We start from the raw sequence: 12,887 nt of genomic DNA, 5'->3' as shown, positions 1-12,887 counted from the left end.
TGAGTATTGCTTCTTCTAGTCTGTCTCACCATTCTAGTCTGTGCATCCCACATTGTTTGCTGCTGGGTCTCCACTGCCCAGTGCAATGCAGCACACAGTCAATGCTTAATTGGTATTCGTGGAATGGAAGAATAAACGGAGAAAGCCCATATAGCCAGCTGGGCTCTCTGGAAGCAGAGGCTGGGATGGCGTTTGGGGTACGAGATGTTTGTCAGGGATCCCCACCTAAGGGTGGAGCAGGCGGAGAAGCTGAGCTGCAAGGCCAGGCAGGAAAGCTTTGGCCTACTCACTCCTCAGCGTGAGAGTGCTGCTCAGTTGAGTTCCCTGTTTGGCTCAAATGGCTGGACTTTGAATCTCATCTTGCTCAGCCCCTGGGTGATGCCTGCCCCAGGAAGGGCAGACCCTGAAGGAGCAGGCAGCCCAACCACACTCCCCGTGGCTGAAAGTGGTTCATCTCCACTCCTTCCAAACCCAAGCTGGACACACAGGTTCACAGCGTCATGGACTGAAACCAGGACAGAGAACAAATGATGAGTCCACAAACAGCCTCTGGTCCTTATCACAGGAAGCACACAGGTCAAGCACTGTGGGAAAGAGAGAAGGGTGTGGCCTCTTCCAACTGTGAAAAAAATCCAGGGAGGCTTTTGTGAGGTGGTGGAGTTTGAGTAGAAGAGTCTGTTTTGTGTGGATATAGGAAGCTGGAATGGAGGCAGCCCTGGGGTGGAGAGCCACCTCTTGATATTTATGAGAAGAGATGTGCAAAGCTTAGCTGCAGTGTGGACATTCCTGGAAGGGTAGGTGGAGGCCCACAGATCCACATAGAGTGGGTCCTGGATGATGGGCCATAGACAGCCTATCTGAGGACAGACTTTGTGAGAAAAGAAGCTCTTTCCCAGCAAGGCCATTGCATTCTCTTTTAAGACACAGCAGGGAAGCAGAGTAAAACAGGGTCTGCTTAGGAAACTGGAACAGGGCAGCCCAAGGCAGGGCATGCAGATGGGAGGCTGGGCTTCTGCAGAGCATCATGTTATGCAACTGTTCTAGAATCAAAGTCCCATTTAAAGAAAAGAGAGGCAGAGTTCAAGAGAATTTTGGCATAGGGCATCTCTTTAGAAACCACTGGGAAGGATATTAAGGAAACAGGATCACAAGTCACCCACGAGGTGACAGAAAAATCTGTCTTCTACCACAGTCACCCAGAGACAAAGCAGAGCTTTCATCTTCTAAGAAAACCCCTGATGGTCATTGCTGTCCCTCCAGGGTGGGAGATAGAGCTGCTGGCACATTTTATCCTTCTGATTAGAGACGGAACAACGGGGAAGGCCATCGGAGGTGGCACCACCAACCTGGAGATGATGTGGCCAGGCTCAATGCCACCTGTCCCCAGTGGGTCTCCCTGGGCGGGAGCAATGGGGTTGGATCTCATGTCAGGTGGCATTTCAGGTCCCAGAGGGGCTTGTGCCTGCTGGTACTCCCCCGAGCTACACCTGCCTACTTCTCCCTACCCTCTCACCTCCTTGCAACTAGGGAAAGATAATGGTTGCCTCCCAGGCCTAAGCCTCACACACCAGAGATTCTGGAGACTGTGGGCCCTCTGGACTGTCACTTAATCTTTTACTAGATTAACAGTTCCATTGAGGAATTATGTGCATGTTGTTTTTTTCTTTTATTAAATTTCTGGGTTTGGAGACTGTCTTAGTCCATTTTCTGCTGCTATTCAGGATACCTGAGAAGGTAATTTAAAAATAAAAAAGATTTATTTCTTACAGCCGAGGGCTGGGAAGTCCAAGATCAGGTAGCTGCATCCGATCAGCTTCTTGTAAGGGCCTCATCCTGTGTCACAACTTGGCAGAAGACATCACAGGGCGAGAGGGGTACACTGAAAACCAAACTGACTTCTATTAAAAAGCCCACTCCTGTAATAACCCATTACTTCATTAATCCATGAATGGCCAAATCCATTCATGAGGGCAGAGCCCTCATAACCCAATCACCTCTTAAAGGCCCCAATTCTTAACACTGTTACATTAGGGATTGTTTCAACATGAGTTTCAGAGGGAATGAACATTTAAACCACAGCAGGGGCCTAATTATCTAGATCAGCCAACTGGCACAGTGAAGCCATAGATGAATCAGACATTTCTCCCACTGGATTCCAGGTGAAGGAGGTGAGGCCATTGCACTTCCCCCAGGAGAGGCCTGCACGTGTGGCAGCTTGGGGGAACTTGGGTTAGGCTTGTGTCCTCAGCACCTGCCACAGTGCCAGGTGCAGAGAGGGCAGTCAGTAAGAACCTATACATGGAGGAATGAATTAATGAATTGGAGAGGCAGGCCAAGAGAAGAGATTCCATCTAGAGCAGCCGTCTAGAGCAATTTTCTATTCCCTGTCTCACTGTCAGAATGACCTGTTATCTCCTCCTGCTATATCTTTGTCTATCAAAGGTGACCTTCAAAGCCTTTTTTCTCACTCAGGAATAGAATAGACAACCAAGAAGAGTTCAAAGCTGGAAGTCCTGAAGGTTAAAATGTGTTTGAATTTTAAGAGGATGAAAGAGAATACAATAAATAACGTTCTCTTTGGGGTCACGTGAAAACTATGGTTCAAAAAAGAAATAATTTAATAATTATTTAATTATTAATTATTATTTAATATTCTTAGGGTAAGGATTTGTTCAGTGTCTGCACCATCATCACAACCACCATCACCATCAACTCCATCACCACCACAACTATTATCACCACCGTCACCACCACCACCTCCATCATCACCATCAGCAGCACCACCATCACCAGCCTCTCCATCGCCACCACTGTCATCACCATAACTATAATCACCACCATCACTACCACCGCCCCAGTTATTATCAATGCCATCAGCACCACCACCATCACCACCACCTCCATCACTACCACCTCAATCACCACCATCATCTCCATCATTACCATAACCATCACCACCTCCATCATCACCATCACTGGCACCTCCATCACCACCATTACCACCACCTCGATCACCACCATCATCTCCATTATCACCACCTCCATCACCACCATCACTTCCATCACCACCATCATCTCCATGATCACCACCTCCATCACCACCATCACTTCCATCACCACCATCATCTCCATGATCACCACCTCCATCACCACCATCACTTCCATCACCACCATCATCTCCATTATCACCACCTCCATCACCACCATCACTTCCATCACCACCATCATCTCCATGATCACCACCTCCAGCTCCATCATCACCATCACCAGCACCACCACCTCCATCACCACCACAACTATTATCACCACCGTCACCACCACTACCTCCATCACCACCATCATCATCCTTTCCATCACCACCACTGTAACCACCATAACTATAATCACCACCATCACCACCACCACCACCACCACCACCCCCCCAATTATCACCATCATCACCACCACTACCATCACCACTACCTCCATGAACACAACCATCACTATGACAACTATCACCATCATCATCACCACCACCCTCACCACAACCTGCATCACCACCTCCAGCTCCATCATCACCATAACCACCACCACCTCCATCATCACCATCACCATCACCACTACCATCACCACCACCATCACCACCAACTCCATCAACATCACCATCACCACAACAACTATTACTTCAATCACCACCACCACCTTCATCATCACCACCAAAGAGCCATCATCACCATCATCACCACCTCCACCACCATTCTCATCACCACCATCACCATCACAACTATTATCTCACCATCACTACTACGAGCAGCACCATCACCACCACCTTCATTACCACCACAATCAGCACCACCATCACCACCAAAACTATTATCACCATTGCAACTACCACCACTCTCACCACTACCACCACCACCATCACCACCAGAATTAATATCACCATTACAACCACCACCACTCTCACCACCACCAACACCACCAGAACTATTATCACCTTTACAACCACCACCACTCTCACCACCACCACACCATCACCACCAGAACTAATATTACCACCACTGCCAGCACCATCACCCTGTCCTCACGGAAAAAGTGGCATATAAACTAGACTTTGAAGCTGAGTCAGAATTTCCCAGGTGGACAAGAAGCAGGTATTACAGACCCAAGGCCCACAATGTGTAAAGACAAGAAGGGCTTGTTTGGGGTGGAAAAGGCTAAGAATGTTGGCCCTTCCCTAATGCAAAGGTAGGAGAGGCTGAACAGGTGGGTGGACTGAGGGCTTGGGGAGTGGTAGACGTTCCATTACAATCACAACGTTTTTTCACTGCTGCTGTTTAGCAAACTTGGATTTTCTGTCACAGGCAAAGGAGTTTAGAGAGGGAAATAACACCTCTTCATTCATATGTTTGTTTGCTAATTTGTTCAACAAATTATTGAGTGCCTTTTATGTGTAAGGTTCAAGGTTCAAGGGATATAGCTAAGAACAAAACCACAAAAATCTGTTTAAATAATCTCATTAACCCTCACGATAAACCTAGAATGTCTATTTTGGTATTATTAGCAAATAAAGCTTCTAAGCCCTAACTTGATGTTCACATTCTTCATGGTGGTCTCCTGTGGGGTGTACGAAGTCCATTTTACAGAAAAAAACTGAGGTGTGAACAGGTTAAACATACTATCCAGACACATCCAGCTAATCAGGAATATAGCCAGGATTCAAAGCCAAGCTGCTCTGACATCAAAACTCGTGACCTTTCCCTTTCAAAGCGCTGTCTGTGATAAATGCACGAAGCTGTAACTTCAGACATCGGCCACTGGTGAGTTACGAGCATTGGGATATTTTTGACATTTAATTTTATATGCTTGCCAGAGACATGCTTTCATGCTGCTTTCTTTTCCCTCCTGCGTAAATGCAGGGAACAATGACAAAGTTCTCTCTTGCCCGTATTTTCCCATTTCCCTGTGAGGGTTTGCCAGGCTCACCAGGAAGTTTGCTGAGCACAACTGCCCTTGACTTTCCCCAGCCAGAGGCCGCAGAGGCTTTGAACACATTCAAAGGGCCATTTCTTCCCCACACATTCCAATGCAGCCTTTCAGCCTGAACTATCTCTGGGACACTGGAGGTGTCACAAGCTGGGAGGACCACTGGATAATTAGGGAGACTCCCAGGTGCCTGGCAGAGTCCTCACCAGCCCCCTGCCGGATGTCTGGCTGGCATTTGAGGGGACTGAACATGGCAAGATGCAAAACAGCAGCACCAGAAACCAGTTTCTTCATCTGAAACTGAGCAGGCTCCACTCCAGAACAGAACCCACAGACCCAGGCACTGGGCCTTCTTCTTAAGTCTGGGAAATCATTCATCCCCAGGAGAAAAAACAGCAAAAGCTTCCAGTACTGGAAAAAGGGATGTGGGGAAAAAGGGATGTGGGCAGAACATCAGCCCAATATGTGTGAAAGTATGGGGTGCAGGCATCCCCAGGTGTCAAGTGTCCAGATCCACAGACACACTGGAACGATGGTGATCAGTATCACTCCCTCCGACTCCAGTGTCAGTCCTAAGGGAAGAGACCACGCTGGTGCACAGTCGGTGCCAAACTCATGTTTGCAAATGAATAAGGTGAGTGAAGTTACAGAGAGAGCTAACCAGAAATCTAGGAGGTACCTCTTGTAGAGAAGAACCCAGGAAAGCTGCCATGCTTGCTTTGGGAGACAGAGGTGAGTAGCGAGAATATGCTGCTCTCAAAAAGCCTCCAAAACACACATTTGAAACTCTCCACTGTGCTTCCTGCTGTGACAGGCACTGCCTGGGTGCAAGGCTGTGCTACACATGGTCCCACCCTCTGATGCCTGTGATGGAGTGAGGAAGTGACACTCACACACATTTATGCTGAGAGCTGTGGAGTTATGTGTGGTCCTTGGCTTCTGGGATGCAGAGAGCCATGTGCTGTACCCCCAAAGGGCAATTTCATTGACATTATGGTCAGCAAGTTCATTGCTCCTGCCCCGAGGCTTTTTCCTCCCCCGTGTTATCCCTATTTTACTAGTTTAACGCCTGTGTGTGCAATAGCTACGGTGACACATACAGTATTTCCTCCCTGCCCTTCCTATAGAAACTGCCCCTCCCTAGCTGCCTGCCTGTGGGAGCTGTCATTTTCTCACCTGTTCTGCCCTGATCCCTGTGTCCTGAAGTGTTTGACCTAAACAGGGGCACCTGAACCAGATCGGGATGGTCTGAGCCTTGGAATTAGGACCTGCGGTCAGAGAGTGCAAAGGCAACAGGTCTTGGGGACAGAAACTGTAAGGTATAAGCTTTGGAAGATGTCGGGGGTGATAGTTCCAGCCAGGCGTGTCAGCGTAGCTAAGAATTCTCACCCTCTGTGGTTCCAGATAACAGCTGGCTCCAAGAGAAAGGTACTTCTGATTTGGAAGGCAGAAGTCAAGCAGGAACGCTCTGAGGTTGGTGTGGGGTGCTAGGCGCTGCTTCCCTTCACCTGCTGGTGCACCTGGTAGTTGTGAACAGCATCCATACCAAAGGCTCCTCCAGCCCTCACCAGGCCTCCTCCTCCAGTTCTCCAGGTCTCAGGTCAGGTGAGGAGCACCAGCCCCTTCCTTGGGTCCCTGTGTCAGCCAGGCTGGAGGGAGAGCCTTCAGGCTTTGACCATGGGGCCTCACTCTGCCCCATCTCATACCCAGGTTTTCTTCTCCCTGCCCACCTGGCTGACCTGCAGAGATTCTGGGCTGACCACCAGACCCAGGATGACAGCCTTCCACAGACCTCTCCCCAGCTCCTACCATTGGGGGACCTAATCCCTGCAGTAACCTCCATCTCCTATAACTCTTTGCAGTGTTGCTGCCCTGGTGGAAGCCCAGCTCATGGTGGAGGAAGCCAACTTGCAGAGCCAGCACACACATTGGAGCAAAGGCAAGGGCAAAGGGAAAGTTCTGGTGGCATCACGTCAAGGCTCCCATCCGAGGCCTCCCTGAACCCCACTCTCTCCAGGTGTAACCTGCTTGCTGAGCACCACCTTGGATGCTGCGGGCTGGTACATTCCCCACTTGCAAAACTCTGCGGGGCTGGGTTCCTCTCTTTTCTTTCCAAATATCTCAGGAAGTGGATGGTTTTTTCCAAATTCTGCAGATGAGCAAAAAGAGTCTTCGGGAGGTGCAATAGCTTTCCAGGGATGAGGTAACTGGGAGCAGAGCTGGTGTTCAAACCCGGTCTGCTCAACTCAAAATCCACAGCATTTCCCTGCCCTGAAATGACCCACATCTGCACTGCTTGCCCACATCTGCACTGCTGTCCTTTGGCTGTCTGAGTATCAGCTCCCTGAGCACGGAACCTGGCTGTCCCTGCCGTCCCCAGCTCCTGGAGCAGGGCCCAAGTGGAGCAGCATTTGCTGTCTGTGCAGACGCAGACCCTGGGATATGGGGATGTGAGCGAGGCTCTGTAAGGCAGGTGTCCCCATCCACGGCGATGCTGAGTGGATGGTTCCCTGCTCCTTCACTGCCTCTAGACATGGGGGTGGGGGGATGGGAGAACACAGGTGGATTTGAGTGCCTCTTGCAGAGGAAGGTGATGTAGAAACTCTGGGTTCCTCCCGTTCTATGGCCACCTTCTCCAGGAAGCCTTCCTGACTACCCAGACAGCACTGAGTCTTCCTGACACTCTGACTCTTCTAAATTCTCACCATGCAGCATCCCCTTGTGATTCTGCTTTTCTTTCAGTCTGTGGCTTGTCACTCCCAATCATCTGCTTCTCCCACAGAAACATGTCGCATAGTTTCAGGATCCCCCAGGCATGTCACCTTCAGCCCAACATTGGTAACCTTGGCTGTGCTGGCCCTTGGGGACCATCACTCCAGCCTTAGCAGACCCTGACCCAGGTGTCCAACTCAGCGGCTGAGTCAGGCTCAGCAGCAGGTGTGTGGCTGGTGGCTTTGGCCTTCTTTTCTGGCCAGAGTGCACCATGTCTCCAGCCACAGTGGGTTTCCTCGGTCCATGGAAGCTGGCCTCTGCCTCGGGGCCCTGATTCATTCCCTGTTCTCCCACTGGGCTGCCATCCTGTCTTGACATCCAGCCTAATCTTTGCCCACCTCCACACTCTCCCCAGCTCAGCTGCACTCCGACCAGTGGCTGCAGAAGCCCTGAGTCAAATAACTACGGACTCAAAGCCCCACTACCTGCCACTCTGGCCACCAACTGCCACCACCTCAGAATTCCCTTGCCCTGCACTTCCTCTGAGCCCTTAGATCTGGAACATGGCCCAGACCAAGTCCCTGGAATAGACCCACTGGCTCAGAGAGCATCTAGCCCCAGCTGCCGGACACCTACATGGACCCAATTGCACCCCACACCCAATGCCCAAAACAAGCCCTTTCGAGCCACCTCCAAGGGCCCACCCAGGTCCCCACCCGACCCCAGCCCTGCTCAGTTTGCCCGCTTCTTGCATTGAGTTCTGAGGTTGTTCTCCCACCTCTGCCAGCCATAATTAGGAGGTGAGTCACAGCCACCAGGGGCTGGCAGAGAATACCTGCCCAGTAGCTGTGGCGTCCAGCTCTGTCACGTGCCTGCAGCGCATGAGTCCCATCTGGCCTAGCATGCCCAAGGCTGTCAGCGTGTGCCAGGTGGGAGACAGCTGTGGCTGGGAGAGGGGGCGGGTGTGGATACACTTGTGGAAATGCCTTGCCTGCCATGCCTGCAGCCCTTTGGGGTTGCCTCCGAAAACAACCTTCTCTGTCATCAGAGCCATCACAAAATAACAATTAAAGTTATATGAGGATAAGAATAATAGTGATTGATAATAATAAAACACGGAGTGCCTAAGCTGCACAGTCCAGGCACAGTCCCAGAGCTTTGCACGAATTATCTCAGCCTCTCAACAGTGGGGAGGTGAGTATTATTGCCCTCATTGCACAGGTGAATAGGCTGAGGCACAGATGTGCTGAGATGTGGGGTGGCCTTGGGAGTCTAGGCCTGCACCATGCTGCCCTGCTCAAACCCATACCCCTTATCGGACTGTGAGTCCCCCAGGGAGCCACTGGAGAAACCTCCAGGCTGTTCATTCAAGGAGGGAAAGCATTTTTGGTCTTGGGAAGTGATGCAGAGGGCCTGACCAGGGTTGAAGTCCCACTGGTCATGTTATTCGGGCATTTGGAAACACCCCTGGAAGACAACAGCAGTTGTATGGTGTTTAGGTTTTCATCCCAGCAGCACAGATTTCAAGCTGAGCACCCAGTAGTTTTTTAAAAATTCATCCCAGAGTGAAGGCAAATGAAAGCCATTGGTCTAGCCCTTGGGGACCTCGGCAAAATTCCAAAGTCACAGAGCAGCCTGTGCATGGGCGGTTACAGTTTACACCGCGCCTTTTACAGTCACTACTTTGGTTTACCTTCCCAATGGATTTCTCAAACATTTCCTCAGTTTTATGGGTGAGGAAATCAAGATCCTGAAAGATGAAGTAACTTGAGGAGGGTTGCACGGCTGGGAAACAGTAGCCACGGAGCCCTGAATCCAGATTTTCTGTCTCTACACAGAATTCTCTATAGTCTTTTCCCGCTCTCAGGTCCTCCCTCCCTGCTTCAGATTCCCGAGTCTCTACTGTTTCTTGGTTTGCACTGCTTAAAGGTATCTGATATCAGCCACTTGCATCTTTGTATTCTCTCTCCGAAAGTAATTGTCCTTCATTTTGTCTTGGATTGTAAAGGCAGTTCTCTGTAAGAGGACTGTCTGGCATCGGCAAACAAGCCGTGGCAGCTCAGAGCATGCCCTTGCAAATAAGGGTGACCTGCTTACGAGCCCACACTTGGTTTCTATCAGCCTGCTTTCGCTTATCCTGGAAGGAGAGCTGAAAACCTGGATGACTGGAGGGAAACGTCCCTTCTTCCACCTGCATGGGGAGCCGTGGGATGGCTGCTTCCAGAGCTACACTCGGTATCACTCCTCATTCTCATGCTTGTGGCTTGAGCTGGTAATGGAACCCATTTGGGAATGCATGGAACATTCTTGGAGAATAGGTGTGTGGGCTTGTGTATTTCTTCACTACATCTTCTCTGTGACTTGGCCCTTTCCTCGGTCTTAAGTAGACAACCACTCTGTTTTCCCAAATTTCTGAAAGCTCAGAAATGAGCTTTTCCCATCCTTAACTGTATAAAAGCACACAAAATAGCCAGTAGTTAAATGTGAACAGATAACTCTATTTGGGTAACTGCTGACTATCCATCCAAATTCCTTCTGAATTTCAAGGATCTCAGCCATCCTTAACATTTGAGTTTTGCTGTCTGATCCATTATTGATGGCACATGTTTCATTTGAGGGGAAAGAATTGTCCTCCTGGGCTCCATCAGTGTTAGGCACCCAACACCTTCACTCCTGGTGCTGGAGGATGAGAATGGTGAGCAGAGTGTGACTTGGATGAGCAGAATCAGCTCCCTGTCATCATGTTTATCATTAGTAATGATAAATTAATAGTAATTAATTACTATTTTATTAACTACTATTATAACTATTGCTATGATTACCACTAATTGGTTTTAGTTGATCCTCTCCACACGGGCCATTGCATTTGATAGCACTGCTAACAATCTGATGAAATGAACGAAGCAGGTACTTCAGTAGTCCCATTGGACAGATGGAAATAGTGAGGCACAGAAAAGTGAGGTGACCCGGGTGAGGTGGCCCAGCCTGCTATGGCAGTAGGACCTGTTCTCCACCTCAATGTCACAATGCCCCCTGAGATGGGACCCAGTGGGGGATGGAGCTGCTGCTTTTTTTGTTTGGAGGCCTTGATTTGATTCAATATCTGCCTCTCGTGGGTGCAAGTGATGTTGAACTCACCCCTCCACAGAATTCTTGTTTTGTTTTGTTTTTTGAGATGGAGTATCACTGTCACCCAGGCTGGAGTGCAGTGGCACAATCTCAGCTCACCGAAACCTCTGCTCAAGCAATTCTCATGGGCTCAAGCAATTCTCATGCCTCAGCCTCCCGAGTAGCTGGGACCACAGGTGCGAGCCACCACCCCCAGCTAATTTTTGTAGTTTTAATACAGATGGGGATTTACCATATTGCCCAGGCTGATCTCAAATTCCTGACCTCAAGTGATCCACCTGTCTTGGCCTCCCAAAGTGCTAGGAGTACAGGCGTGACCCCCCAGTGTCTGTCCCTTCCCTGGTCTGTGAGTTTATGAGGACTTGGGTTATTTCTCTCTCCCCTGCACCTGGCTTGCTGCCTGGTACATTATAGACACTCAATCCACTTTTCAACTCAAGTTCTGCCTCTTTGGAAGGAAGTAGGAATGGAGGATGAGGGAAAGGCAGGTGAGAGAGGTGGGTGGGACACCTTCCAAAGGAGAAGTCAAATGACTGAGAGATGGAAAACTGAAGGTGGTGTCGGCCCCTGCTCTGGGCTGCACGAACCATCCCGACAAATACTAGAATGAGCCATTCCAGGAGCCAGCATTTAACAGCCACAGCCTTATATGGGGGCATGCAGACACCCCCGGAATCTCCTTGGTTTCTCCCAAATTTTCTCCACTAGTGGTATCCACAGTTTTTTTCTGCTTTTATATTAAGAAATTCTTGTGAAGCTGTATATCCATTTAATAACCATGTGACATTTGACAGATGACTCACTATCCCAAACCTCAGCTTTCTAATCTGTATAGTGAGGCAATGATCCCTCACAGACTTGTAAGAATTAAACGTGTGTGTGTGTGTATATATATATAAATATATATATGTATATATATGTGCATGTGTGTGTGTACATGAGGTATGCACAGAAGTACACGTACTGCTGAAATCAAATTGGTGGGCTACCTGAAAGTGCAGAAAAACATTAAATTATGCACTTTTTTGCAGTTTGCGACTTTCCTTCCATAAATATTTTTCTGAAATGCTCTTTTTAAATTTCAATAGTTTTGGGGGTCCAGGTGGTTTTTGGTTACACGGGTTAAGTTCTTTAGTGGTGATTTCTGAGTTCTAGTGCACCCATCACCTGAGCAGTGTACACTGTGCTCAATATGTAGTCTTTTATCCCTCACCACCCCCTCCCAACCTTCTCCCCTGAGTCCCCAAAGTCCATTATATCATTCTTATACCTGTGCTCACAGCTTAGCTCCCACTGACGAGCAAGAACATACAATATTTGGTTTTCCATTCCTGAGTTACTTTAGTTAGAATAATGGCCTCTACCTCCATCCAAATTGCTGCAAAGGACATTATTTCATTCCTTTTTATGGCTGAGCAGTATTCCATGGTGTATATATACCACATTTTCTTTATTGACTCATTGTTTGATGGGCACTTAGGTTGGTTCCATATCTTCGGAATTACGAAATGTGCTGCTATAAACATGGGCGTGTATGTGTCTTTTTCGTATAATGACTTCTTTTCCTCTGGGTGGATACCCCGTAGTGGGATTGCTGGATCAAATGGTAGCTCTACTTTTAGTTCTTTAAGGAATGTCCATACTGTTTTCCATAGTGGTTGTAGTAATTTGCATTCCCATCAGCAGTGTAAAAGTGTTCCCTTTTCACCACATCCACGCCAACATCTATTTTTTTTTTTTTTTTTGACTTTTTAATTATGGCCATCTTGCAGGAGTAAGGTGGAATCTTATTGTGGTTTTCATTTACATTTCCCTGATGATTAGTGATGTTGAGCAAATGCTCTTTTTTTTTAACATCCTCTGTTGTTCTGCTCTTCTACCAGCATCTAGATCTGGCTAGAATGACATTTAGCACAGACTTGGGTCTATATTATTTTAAGTGAAATTGATTGACAGCATGACTTCCAACAGTTTGGCTTTCTCAGGCAACTACAGATCCAGTGCAGTCTCCTGTTGCCCATTGTACAGGTGGGTACACTGAGAACCAGAGGAAGGGATGGCTTCTCCAGCCACCAGGTGCA

This window comes from Chlorocebus sabaeus, chromosome 24 (assembly GCF_047675955.1).
Source record: "Chlorocebus sabaeus isolate Y175 chromosome 24, mChlSab1.0.hap1, whole genome shotgun sequence".
Lineage (NCBI taxonomy): Eukaryota > Metazoa > Chordata > Mammalia > Primates > Cercopithecidae > Chlorocebus > Chlorocebus sabaeus.
This window is presented reverse-complemented; position numbering follows the sequence as displayed.